Genomic DNA, 13,434 nt, shown 5'->3' on the forward strand with positions numbered 1-13,434 from the left:
GTGAGTGAAATAAGCCAGACACACAAGCCTTCACACTCTGTATGATTCCATTTATATGAAATGTCTAGAAAAGGCAAATCAATAGAAGTTACTGGTGGCTCGAGGCTGGAGTGAGAATGGGAATTACCCAAACAGACGCAAGGACACTTCCTGGAGAGACAGAAACGTTCTAACCCTGAATTGCAGCGATGGTTTCACGACTGAGAAAAATTATTAAAAAATCATTGAGGAGACATCTAGGTGGCTCAGTTAGTTAAGTCTGACTTCAGCTCAGGTCCTGATTTCAGGGTCCTGGGATTGAGCCCTGAAACGGCTCTCTGCTCAGTGGGGAGTCTGCTTCTCCCCCTCTGCTAACCAACCCCCCCCCCGCACTTTCTCTCTCTCTCTCTCTCAAATAAATAAAATCTCTTTATTATTGCTGTTGTTTTAAAGAGCTTATTTCTTTATTTCTTTATTTGACAGAGAGAGAGAGAGCACAAGTAGGCAGAGTGGCAGGCAGAAGGAGAGAGAGAAGCAGGCTCTCAGCTGAATGCGGAGCCCGACATGGGGCTTGATCCCAGGACCCAGGGATCCTGACCTGAGCCGAATGCAGACACTTAACTGACTGAGCCACCCAGGAGCTCCAAATCAAAATCTTTTTTAAAAAATCATTGAAATGTATACTTGAAAAAGGATGATTTTGTGGGGCACCTGGGTGGCTCAGTGTGTTAAGCCTATGACTTTGGCTCAGGTCATGATCTCAGTGTCCTGGGATCGAGTCCCGCATCGGGCTCTCTGCTCAGTGGGGAGCCTGCTTCCTCCTACTCTCTCTCTCTGCCTGCCTCTCTGCCTACCTGTGATCTCTCTGTGTCAAATGAATAAATAAAATCTTTAAAAAAAAAAAAAAAAGGATGATCTTGTGATATGTAAAACTCACCTCAATAAACCAGATTCAAAAACAGTCTTTGGGGGGCGCCTGGGTGGCTCAGTGGGTTGAGCCGCTGCCTTCGGCTCGGGTCATGATCTCAGGGTCCTGGGATCGAGTCCCATATCGGGCTCTCTGCTCAGCGGGGAGCCTGCTTCCTCCTCTCTCTCTCTGCCTGCCTCTCTGCCTACTTGTGATCTCTCTCTATCAAATAAATAAATAAAATCTTAAAAAAAAAAAAAAAACAGTCTTTGGGTACTTAACGAGTTTCCAGGAGAGGGGAAAATAAGGCTCCAGGTCTCAAAGACACAGAACCAGTTCTGAAGAAGATACAACCGTCATGGCCATTGGGTTGAACCACAACTAATAGTGGACCCTGATCTATTGCCAGACCCACTGCCCCAGCAGCCTCAGAAAACTGCATCTTGCTACTACTGCCCATCACTGGTTGGCTTCCGTGTGGTTTCTCCTTCCCATCATGGCCTTTGATGCAAAGTCAGGAGCTGGTTCCGGGAGGCAGGAGGAGGTCTGGCAGAAACAGTGCTATGTATCCTTGCTTTCTGATCGCTCTATTAAATGACATGTCCCAGACTCCTGGGCAGGTGGAGTGAGGCCATGGCTGATGGCCATGGACTCCCAGAGTCCTCTCCCATCACATGGGGCCTGGCTGATCGAGTGAGCAGAAGAGATATGCCCCTCCTGATTCAGGCAGTCAAGAGTGGGCATGCTTTCTCTACAGGTACCACTGTCATAAAATCCATGGGTTCCATTAAAAAAAGGGCATTTTTTATTTTTTTAAAGATTTTATTTACTGGGGTGCCTGGGTGGCTCAGTGAGTTAAGTCTCTGCCTTCGGCTCAGGTCATGACCTCAGGGTCCTGGGATCGAGCCCCACATTGGGCTCTCTGCTCAGCAGGGAGCCTGCTCCCCCCACCCCCACCTGCCTCTCTGCTTACTTGTGATCTCTCTCTATGTTAAATAAATAAATAAAATCTTTAGAAAAAAAAAAAGATTTTATTTATTTATTTATTTGAGAGAGAGAAAGCACATGAGCAGGGGGAAGGGGTAGAGACAGAGGGAGAAGCAGGCTCCCTGCTGAGCCAGGAGCCAGAGGCGGGGCTCGATTCCAGGACCCTGGGATCATGACCTGTGCTGAAGGCAGACAGGTGCTTAACCAACTGAGCCACCGGAGATGCCTTAACAGGGAGGGCTATTATATATTTAAAAACATTTGAGAGGACCATCTACCACATGATATGTGTAGAACTTATTTGGATTCTGGTTTAAATGAATTAACCAAAAATAAGACATTTTGGAAACAAAACACCTTTAGAAAACCTGACTGTTGATTCAGTGTGAGATATTAAAGAATTACTGTTATTTGCTTGTGTGTGATAATGATATTGTGAGCACGCCTTTTTTAAAGTCCTTATCTGTTAGAGAAACATGGGAAATACTGACAGGTAAAATTATAGGATGCCTTGGATTTTCTACTCCCGCCTTTGGGCACCTGGGTGGCTCAGTCGGTTGAGTGTCTGCCTTCAGCTCAGATCATGATCCCAGGTCCTAGGATAGAGCCCCACATGGGGCTCTCTGCTCCACCGGGAACCTGCTTCTCCCTCTCCCTCCGCCTGCTGCTCCCCCTTCTTGTTCTCTTACTCCCTCACTCTGTCAAATAAATAAATAAAATCTTTTTTTTAAATGCATCCCACTTTTTAAAAAAGATTTTATTTACTTATTTGACAGACTGCGATCATAAGTAGGCAGAGAAGTAGGCAGAGAGAGGGAAGAGGAAGCAGGCTCCCTGAGGAGCAGAGAGCCTGATGTGGGGCTCCATCCTAAGACCCTGGGATCATGACCTGAGCTGAAGGCAGAAGCTTCGACCTACTGAGCCACCTAGGCAGCCCATAAATAAAAACTTAAGAAAAAAAAAATAATAAGGGGCGCCTGGTTGGTTCAGCGGGTTAAAGCCTCTGTCTTTTGCTCAGGTCATGAGCCCCGGGTTCTGGGATCGAGCCCCGCATCGGGCTCTCTGCTCAGCGGGAAGGCTGCTTCCTCCTCTCTCTCCGCCTGCCGCTCTGCCTACTTGTGGTCTCTGCTTGTCAAATAAATAAATAAAATCTTTAAAAATAATAATAATAATAAAATAAAATATTCCTGCCTAGAGGTTCTGGTTCCCATCAAGATGGAAAAAGCTCCTTCCATCCTGTCTCTCCCAGGAGTGCCAGAGCAGTTCTCGGAAGACTCTGAAAAGTAAATGGATTAAGAGAATATAAACACAAGCCACGAATGGGAGAAAATATTTGCAAAGCACAAATCCAATAAAGGACTTGTATCCAAAATACACAAAAAAATCAAAGAATTCTAAAAATCCAATGAGGGAAAAACAACCAGATTTGAAAATCAGCAAAAGAGCTGAAAAGTCACCACATAAGGTATATAAACAGTCAACAATCATATGAAAATATGCCCAACGTATACATCATAAGGAAATTGCAAACTAAAACAATACTGAGCTACTACCACATACCTATTCAAACAGCCAAAATCCGAAACACCGACACTATCAGCGTATCTGTGTGGTTCAGTCGTTAGAACGTGCAACTCTTGATCTTGGGGTTATAAATTCAGGCTCCAAGTTGGGTACAGAGATTACTTAAAATGGTAAAACCATTAAAAAAAAAAAAGGAGAGAGCTTGTTGAGATATTCTATACATACATACATAAAATATTTTTATTTATTTATTTATTTATTTATTTATTTTTAAATCATAAAATATTTTTTAAAGGGGCACCCGGGGGGGGTCGCCTGGGGGGCTCAGTGGGTTAAAGCCTCCACCTTCAGCTCAGGTCATGATCTCAGGGTCCTGGGATCGAGCCCTGCATTGGGCTCTCTGCTAAGCGGGGAGCCTTCTTCCTCCTCTCTCTCTGCCTGCCTCTCTGCCTACTTGTGATCTCTGTCTGTCAAATAAATAAATAAAATCTTTAAGAAAAAAAAGGGGGGGGCACCTGGGTGGCTGTCAGTTAGGCATCTGCCTTCAGCTCAGGTCGTGATACCCGTGTCCTAGGATTAAACCCTGCATCGGGCTCCAGCTCAGCAGAGCAGGGCTTAAACACACACACACACACACACACATGCACACACACACACACAGTATGAAATTCTGGCAAGGCTGTGGCACAACAGAAACATTCATTCATTGGGAATTGGGAATTCAAGATGCTATAACCACTTTGGAAGACAGTTTGGCAGTTTCCTACAGAGCTAAACATAGTCTTACCGTACAATCTAGCAATTGCGCTCATAAGTATTTCCCAAGTAAGCTGAAAAATTACGTCCACCTGCACACAAATGTTTATTGTATATCCTTTTTTTTTTTTTTTTTTTTTTTTTAGGATTTATTTATTTGAGAGAGAAAGAGAGCATGAGTGGAGGGAGGGACAGAGGGGGAGAAGCAGACTCCCTGCAGAGTGTGGAGCCCAGTGAGGGGCTGGGCTCAATCTCATCACCCTGAGATCAACACCTGAGCTGATGTCAAAAGTTGGCTGCTTGGGCGCCTGGGTGGCTCAGGGGGTTAAACCCTCTGCCTTCGGCTGGGGTCCTGGTCCTGGGATCGAGCCCCGCATTGGGCTCTCTGCTCAGCGGGGAGCCTGCTTCCTCCTCTCTCTCTGCCTGCCTCTCTGCCTACTTGTGATCTCTTTCTCTCTGTCAAAAAAATAAATGAAATCTTAAAAAAAAAAAGGGGGGGGCTGCTTAACAAACTGAGCCACCCGGGCACCCTAAGTCTTTTTTTTTTTTTTTTAAGTAAATGGTAGCAGTCTGATTGAGGAAGGAAACGGTAACTCAAACTGTCACCAAACCAACAAGGACTTTGTCATTATTTTTCCTCTGGTATTTCCAAGCCTAGACTTAAAGGCAGCCCAAAACTCAGAACCACTCACTAGGTGAAAACAAAAAGAACTCTTAAAAAACAAAATAAAAACAAACAAACAAAAAACTCTGGTCTGAAGAGCAGGAAGGGAAGAGCTATGGGTCATAGAGAGATCGCATGGGACAGATCCAAATAGCACCGCGACGTCCTAGAAAACTGAACTGATACAGAACCATATCCTGGAGAAAGTGGGTTGTGACTTGCAACCCGAACTGAGTTGATTGCCTGGCTTCCTGCCAAAACAAAGCAGCATTCTCCTTAGGATCTGAAGGAAACCCAGGGTGCTGGGGTGGCTCAGTCGGTTGAGCATCTGCCTTTGGCGGGGGTCATGATCTCAGGGTCCTGGGGTCAAGCCCTGCATCAAGCTCCCTGCTACAGTCTGCTTTTCTGCCCCTCTCCTAGCTCATACGCTCTCACTCACTCTCTCTCTCAAACAAATAAACTCTTTTTAAAAAATAAAATAAGAAAAATAAAAAATAAACAAAACCCAGGATATCACAATTGAACATTGTGTTATATAGAATATTCAAATTTTCACGAATACAATCCAGAATTACTCAATGTATGAAGAAGTAGGATATTCCCAGACACTCACAAAGGAAGGAAAATCATCATATACCAGCCCTAACATAAAGCAGATGTTAGAATCATCAAATATTTAATTTTTAAAAATTTTATTTATTGGGGCACCTCAGTGGCTCAGTGGGTTAAGCCTCTGCCTTCGGCTCAGGTCATGACCTCAGGGTCCTGGGATCAAGCCCTGCATCGGGCTTTCTGCTCAGGAGGGAGCCTGCTTCCCCATCTTCTCTCTCTGCCTGCTGCTCTGCCTACTTGTGATCTCTGTCAAATAAATAAATAAAATCTTTTTAAAATTTTTTTGAAAAGATTTTATTTATATATTTGACAGAGAGAGTGAGCATGAGCAGGGGGAGAGGCAGGGAGAGAGAAAGAGAGACAAACAGAACCTGACGCAGGGCTGATCCCAGGACTCTGAGATCATGCCACTTAATGGACTAAGCCACGCAGCGCCCCATCAACTATAAACCAGGTATTGTAACTATGCCCAAGAATTAAGAGCAAACACTTTTGAACTAATGGGAACAAAGAAAACCTCAATAGAAAAATAAAGTTGTTTAGAAAAAGAACCACACATGGGAAACCTGCCTTGGCTCATGTTGTGGTCCTGAGTCCGCTCCCTTCTCAGAGGGGTATCAACTTCTCCCTCTCCTTCCGCCCCCCAGCCCTCCCTGCTCATGCTTTCTTTCACCCTCTCCCTCTCTCAAATAAGTAAATAAAATCTTAAAAAAAAAAGAAAGAAAGAAAGAAAGAAAGAACCACATGGACGTTTGGGAACTGAAATATACAATAACCAAAATTAATAGTTCACTGGATGAGCTAAGTAGCAGAATGGAGATCGAAAAGGAAAGAGGCAGTGAACTTGAGGAGAGAGCAAGAGAAATTATCCGATCTCTATGCCGGCGCTGTAGCATACTAGGAAGAGGTCCAATGCTCGTCTCATCAGAATCCCAGAGAAAGAGAAGAATCGTAGTACAGAAAAAGATATTTGAAGAAGTGCTGGTGGAAAACTCCCCCAGGGGACAAAAGATAGAAGCCTGCTTCAGGACAGAGATTTCTGTCTGTTTTCCTCATGAGCAGAGCAACACTTGGCACTCAGCATCTGTTGGATAGCTAAGACCCGGTGAGGTGCGGGAGCATCTCCAGCAGATCCGGAGTGGGCACCGGAAAGTTGCCTTTTAACGAGTGAGGCTCTGGTGTTCTGGGAGGTTCGAGAACCAATTCAGCTCTTCCCCCTTCTCCCACCCAATTCCGTGCCTGTAGCTTCTAGCATCCCACATACCACCTCCTTCTGGAACACCAGCCAGACGCTCCCTCCTCTGCCTGCCTGGATATACATATGGAACATTATGGTTCTTTCCTGAAGCCCCTAGGGACCCTTTGAAGCCAGAGCGGGTATCTCCAGTGTGTCTCATTCTCTCGTTTAACGCTACATTAGGCACAAGTGCTGTTTCCCCATTTCGTGGATGAGCAAAGAAAGGGCTTCAGGAGGTTCAACCATGGGTTTGGGGTCCCCCATGGATAAGCGGCAAAGAGAGACCACATTCTGGTCTGAGACCACATCATGTGGCAAGAGTCAAAACAGGGGCGCCTGGGTGACTCAGTGGGTTAAGCCTCTGCCTTCGGCCCAGATCATGATCTCAGGTTCCTGGGATCCAGCCCCGTGTTTGGCTCCCTCTCTCTGCCTGCCTCTCTGCCAACTTGTGATCTCTTTCAAATAAAGAAATAAAATCTTTAAAAAAAAAAAAAAAGTCAAAGCAAACACTGAACACCTGTTACGGGCAGGCTCTGGTCTAAGCACTGCTCACCCATGAACGCCTTTTCTTCTCCCGGCAACTCTTTGAGATGGGGACTGTTTTCTTCCCATTTTGTAAGTGAGAGGACAGAAGTGCTAAGTGTACTTTCCCAGAGTCCCTGATAACAAAGTTCCTCTTTTGATCCCAAGCCCTATTGGTTCAGAAATCTGGACATATATTTTTTAAATTCTTGTTTTTCTTTGAATGTCACCACGATAAAGTCAGGTAGAAGAATAAGTCATTCTTGGGACACCTGGGTGGCCCAGTTGGTTAAGCATCTGCCTTTGGCTCAGGTCATGATCCTAGGGGTCCTAGAAACAAGTCCTACATAGGGCTCCCTGGACAGAGGGAGTCTGCTTCCTCCTCTGCCCCTTCCCCCACCCATGTGCATTCTCTCTGTCTCTCTCTCACTCTCTCTCCCTCTCGCTTTCTCCAATAAATAAACTTCTAAAAATCTTAAAAAAAAAAAAAAAAAGAGGTAGTTCAAAGGACAAAGATCTCAAGGGGCATCTGGGCTGATCTCAGGGCTGTGAGTTGAAACCCTGCCTTGGGCTTCATGCTGGAAGCAGAGCTTATTTAAAAAGTAAAATAAGGGGGGCGCCTGGGTGGCTCAGTGGGTTAAAGCCTCTGCCTTCGGCTCAGGTCATGATCCCAGGGTCCTGGGATCGAGCCCCGCGTTGGGCTCTCTGTTCATCAAGGAGCCTGCTTCCCCCTCTCTCTCTGCCTGCCTCTCTGCCTACTTGTGCTCTCTGTCTGTCAAATAAATAAATAAAATCTTAAAAAAAAAAAAAAAGTAAAATAAAGGACGCCTGGATGGCTCAGTTGGTTAAGCCACTGCCTTCGGCTCAGGTCATGATCCCAGCGTGCTGGGATCGAGTCCCACATCGGGCTCCTTGCTCAGCGGGAGCCTGCTCCGTCTGCCTCTGCCTGCCACTCTGTTTGCCTGTGCTCACTCTGACAAATACATAAATAAAATCATAAAAAATAAAAATAAATTTAAAAAAAGTAGAATAGAGTAGAATAGAATAAGCAGAGGACAAAGCTCTGGAAAAAAATATCCATCATATTTAATGGGGGTTTATCCCAGGGCAATAAGGAGTTACTGTCCCTTCGAGTATTATTATTATTTTGAATGCTACATGAGGACACCCTAGCAAAGAGATTCCCCAAAAAGCTGACGTATATAGAAAAGAAAATGTGACGCCCTCCCCCCATCTCGAGCCCGCACCCGCTTCCCCTCTCCCCGAACCAGAACTATCTCCAGTTTGCTTTCTCGTACCCTGTCCTCGTTTCCCGCATGTTTGTGGACACGCCAGTGGTCTCGGACAAAACCACAACTTAAGGGGCGCCTGGGTGGCTCAGTGGCTCAGTGGATTAGGCCGCTGCCTTCGGCTCAGGTCATGATCTCAGAGTCCTGGGATCGAGCCCCGCATCGGGCTCTCTGCTCAGCAGGGAGCCTGCTTCCCCCTCTGTCTCTGCCTGCCTCTCTGCCTACTTGTGATCTCTCTCTGTCAAATAAAATAAATAAAATCTTTAAAAAAAAAAAAAAAAAAAACCACAACTTAAGGTTTTGTTTTCCTATGTTTACAGACTTCCTCTTTCTAAACCAAACATTTCTTAACGTTTAACTTTTTTTCCTTTTTGGTACAAGCACACTATACTTTTGGAATCAGAAAGAAGAAAAGGCAGAGTCCTGCTCCGGGGCAGAGAGTCATCCACCATCTTCGAAATTTCCAAATGTAAAAATATCGAAATTTCAAACTGTAAAGAGGTGAGGTCACGTGGGGTGGTCCAGAGGCTCGGGATCTGGTGCAGGTACCTCACACGCACTTTCCTGATACTTTGTCTGTGAGCTTTCTGGAACATAGGGTTAATGATTAACGGCGTGTTTCTGCCACCAGAACACAGGCCACCCTGCCCAGGACTGGAGCAGAGGACTGTCCTCCCACAGGGCCACGCATTAGGAAAAGCAATATAAACCAAGGGGATATGATGATAGAAACAGCTACATGCTCCTTGGAAGGCTACTGTTTGCTTTGTATCCTGTAAGTCAGCACAATCCCATAAAATTATAAGACAAACTACATATGAAATTTTACATTTTCTAGTCGTCGCATGAATGGGGCAAAAAGAAACTGGTGAGACGCGCCTGGGTGGCTCAGGGGGTTAAGCATCTGATTTCCACTCAGGTCAGGATCTCAGGGGCCGGGGATCAAGCCCAGCACCTAGCTCTGCGCTCCGTGGGGCGTCCGCTTCTCCCTTTCCCTCTGCCTCTCCCTCTGCCTCCCTGTGCTCTCCCTCTCTCTCTGTGTCTCAAATTAAAAAAAGAAACCAGTGAAATTAATTATGATAATTTTATTTAGCCCAGTATATCCAAAATATTATCATTTTGACATGCAATAACATAAAAAAGCCAGTGATATGTTACCTAAATTTTCAAAATCCGGGAGCGTTTGACACTGACAGCACATCTGAATTAGGACCTGTCACATTTCAAGGGCTCTAATGCCACATGTGGCCAGTGGCTGGCTTCCCCGTCAGACAGTACAGGTCGACGTGGCTTATCTCTATGAACTCATGGAAATGGCACAACTCTGTTCCCATTTCAGAGATGGGAAAACTGAGGCCCAGGAAGTTTAAGCAAGAGTTAGCAACTGACTCAAACCCAATGACCTTGCTTATAAGCGGGGTGCCCTGCGTACTTCGCTTAATCACTCTGAAACAGATTCATCATCTGAAAAAGCAACAGTGACACGGAAGCCAGAAGGCAGAGGAATGAATGAATGACCCCAAAGCCCCGAGGACACCCCACACAGGGAGCCCTGGATACACTCCAGGTACTGTAGCCGCTGTAATTTTTCCACTTACTGAATTTATTTAAGCAAAGCCCCAAACATGTTACCCAACCTTTGCACATAATGCATTCCTGGAAATGTGTTTGAAGCCGATTTCGCAAAACTCAAACAATAGATTTCTGTGCCGTGAAGAACATTCCGTTTACTAAGGACTAGGCCAAGTATGAAACCCCAAGCTACTTTTCATCTCTTAGGTGTCATGCTCCAAGACATATTTCCAGGATTTCATACCTATTATTTTTAGAAGTAATTGGGTTTATCTTACTATGTATTTTTTTGGTCCCACTGACAAAAGTGATGGGTGCTTGTTGCAACAAAAAATTCAGTAGTTAGGGGCGATTGGGTGGCTCAGTGGGTTAAAGCCTCTGCCTTCAGCTCAGGTCATGATCCCAGGGTCCTGGCATCGAGCCCCACATGGGGTTCTCTGCTCAGCGGGGAGCCTGTTTCCCTTCCTGTCTCTCTGTCTGCCTCTCTGCCTACTTGTGATCTGTCTGTCAAATAAATAAATAAAATCTTTTTAAAAAAAATCCAATTGTTAGAGAAATATGCAGTGCAGAAAGTAAAGGTAGGATGGAGATCCCAGGCAGAAACACACACAAATGGCTGGTGTGTGTGCCCAAGGAGGGGCCATCCCGCCAAGAAGTCAAAGCATCAGAATCCAGAACATGAAAGAAATGGTTCAAATACCATGCAGACTGCTTTCGTAGGTTTTGCCAAGTTGCCCTCCCCAACCGTTCTACCAAGAGATGCCCTCACTGTTTGGAGATTTCCTGCTTCCCCAAACCTCCAACTCTGGGCATTCCCAAGTTTTCTTCATTTGGTTAAATTCAGGGGAAATTGACTAAACTATGAGAGGCACACACATGCTGCGATTGTGTCCACTGCCTCCACAATTAAACCTGTCACTCAGCTTAAGCCTCCAAGGATCCGGCTAAAAGATTGGCTTCTTTCGACCTGAGCTTCCCTTCCCTCCACTTGCCCCCACCACCAGTGGCCTTTAGCTTCCTGTGATGGACCAAACTGCTTCTCACCTCAAGTGCACAGGCTGGGCCTCTTCAACTAGGAAACTCTAATTCTTTCTTTCAGAGAGACCTAGAGTAAGTTCCCAAACCTGTTTTCCTATTTGTAATAACCTCACCACCTTTGTGGGGTGCTATTTTCAACCACTTGGCGCAGTGTTTCACAGTGTTAGGATTTCAGCTCGAGGGTCACCTCCTCCAGGAAGCCCTCCTTGGCCACCCTGCCCAGGTCAGGATTCCCACGTGTTATCCTTTTTCACAGACTCCTCAATGACTTTTTGGGGGTATATATCATACATTCAATGTGAGAAACAAAGGCAGAAGAAAAATAATTAAATGTCCTTACTACCCACAACCCATTAACAAGTCCTTGAAACAGGCAAAGTGACCTTCTCCTCGGGACTCAACTGCCTCTTTGTTGAACTTTGCTAAGGGCAAAAGGCAATCTTAGCCCACCCCCCCCCCCAACCCCCATCCTGTAAGCCTACTTTAATAAAAATTCTTTTGAGAGCTTCTTCCTTTATCTCTAAACCCCCCAAGATAGTACATGTTGGCAATCATCGCCCAAGCATATGGCGCACCGACAGATATCTGAGGAGTCTCATGACCAGAGTTTTATTATGCAGTAATAAATGACCTTCTCCCAGCAACAGCTAGCCCCCTCAAGGTCCAGGAAACCTTGCTTCCAAAATTCTTTAGAGACTTATGCTATCACCAAACCCCTCCCAACTTGAACGTGGATAATGGGCCACTCCTCCTGACCCCAGTACAGCTCCTTCTGCCCACGGGTCCTGTCCTCGTGCTTGAATAAAACCACCTTTTTGCACCAAAGACGTATCAAGAATTCTTTCTTAGCCCTCGGCTTCAAATCCTAGCGTTCTTTCCTACATCGAATATAATAATTACTTGTGATATCATCTGCTTTGTGCTTCTCTTTACCATTAAGACCATGAGCGCGAGAAGGGCAGAAATGGTACCCAGCTCCACACCCGCCGCCAAAGGATGCACTTGACGCCTGTCCATCAAATTAACGGATGTGATGACGGAGCAGAAGCCTGGCTGAGGACCAAGCACAAGCTGACACTCGCAACCCCCCCCTCCCCCATATGTGTGACCTTCCTCCAGGAAACTTCCAACTTACTTAATGCTTTGCTAGAGGGGAAAACGTACTTAGCTTGATAATAGGAAGGCCTCCCTGAGCCTGAGGATCTTCTTTAGCATATGAAGGACCTTTTGGACACCTCCCTTTGTCCTGAACTCCCTCAGCAGCTTGGTATAGAATCAATTCCTCCTCACAACCCCCCTGCCACCCTTTCTGCCCACAGGTCCTGTACCCGTGGTTAATAAAACTGCCATTTTCACCAGATGTTTCAAGAATTCTTTCTAGGACATCGGCTCTGGACTTCACCCCCTCCCCCAAACCTCACCTACATCCCAAAACCACATCAAATGGATAGATCAGTAAGGGTTCAGTCTTTGACTCAACTAACCAACATGTCAGAGGCTATACTTCTTTTTTTAAGATTTATTTTTTTGGTGGGGGAAGGGCAGAGGGAGAAGATGAGGGAGCATGTCAAGCAGATACTCCACTGGGCGCGCAGCCCACCTTGGGGCTCGATCTTGCAATCCTGAGACCAGGACTGGAGCCGCAGTCAGGACTGGGATGCTTAACCCACTGAGCCACCTCGACGCCCTGGGACTAGTTCTTATCGCTGTTATCAGCACATCTCTTTTCTCCCTAGCCACACCTTTCCATAAAGACAAAAGATAAAATACAGTAATACTCCAGCCGACTACCGGCGCACCTACGAGCCACACTCCACCAGGCCAAGATGGCCGCAAAGTCGGAAAACTGTTGGTGGGTAGGCAGCGCCCCCATGTGATCGGTGGAAATGCTTGCTTCTCTGTCCGTCCACCGTGGCCAAAATGCAATACTCGGCTTCTATCTTCTGTTTGTCCTTCCGAATCCACTGCTCTGAGAGGCTGACCGCGGGGCTGGCTCCCTGGCTCTCCCTGCCGTCTGGTGCAGCCAGTGAGAGGCTCCAGCAGGAGATGGGAAGATGGGAGCCGGCAGAAGGAGGGGTCTTGCTTCTCCTCTCCCTGAACACAAGCCAGATTTGGTGACTTGATTTTAACATACAAAAGGTCATGGTGGAAGTGATGCTGTGTGACTTCCAACACTAGTTATAAAAGATGCAACTCCCACCTGGCCTTTCTTCTCTTGTTGGATCCCCTGCTCTAGGGAGGCCAACTGCCAAGCTGGGGGACGGGATGTACGCTCAAGCACCCAAGGAGGGAGGAATTGAGCTGTCCCCCCACCAACAGCAACCACCTGCCCATCACACTGAATGAG

Source organism: Mustela lutreola, chromosome 2 (genome assembly GCF_030435805.1).
Source record: "Mustela lutreola isolate mMusLut2 chromosome 2, mMusLut2.pri, whole genome shotgun sequence".
Lineage (NCBI taxonomy): Eukaryota > Metazoa > Chordata > Mammalia > Carnivora > Mustelidae > Mustela > Mustela lutreola.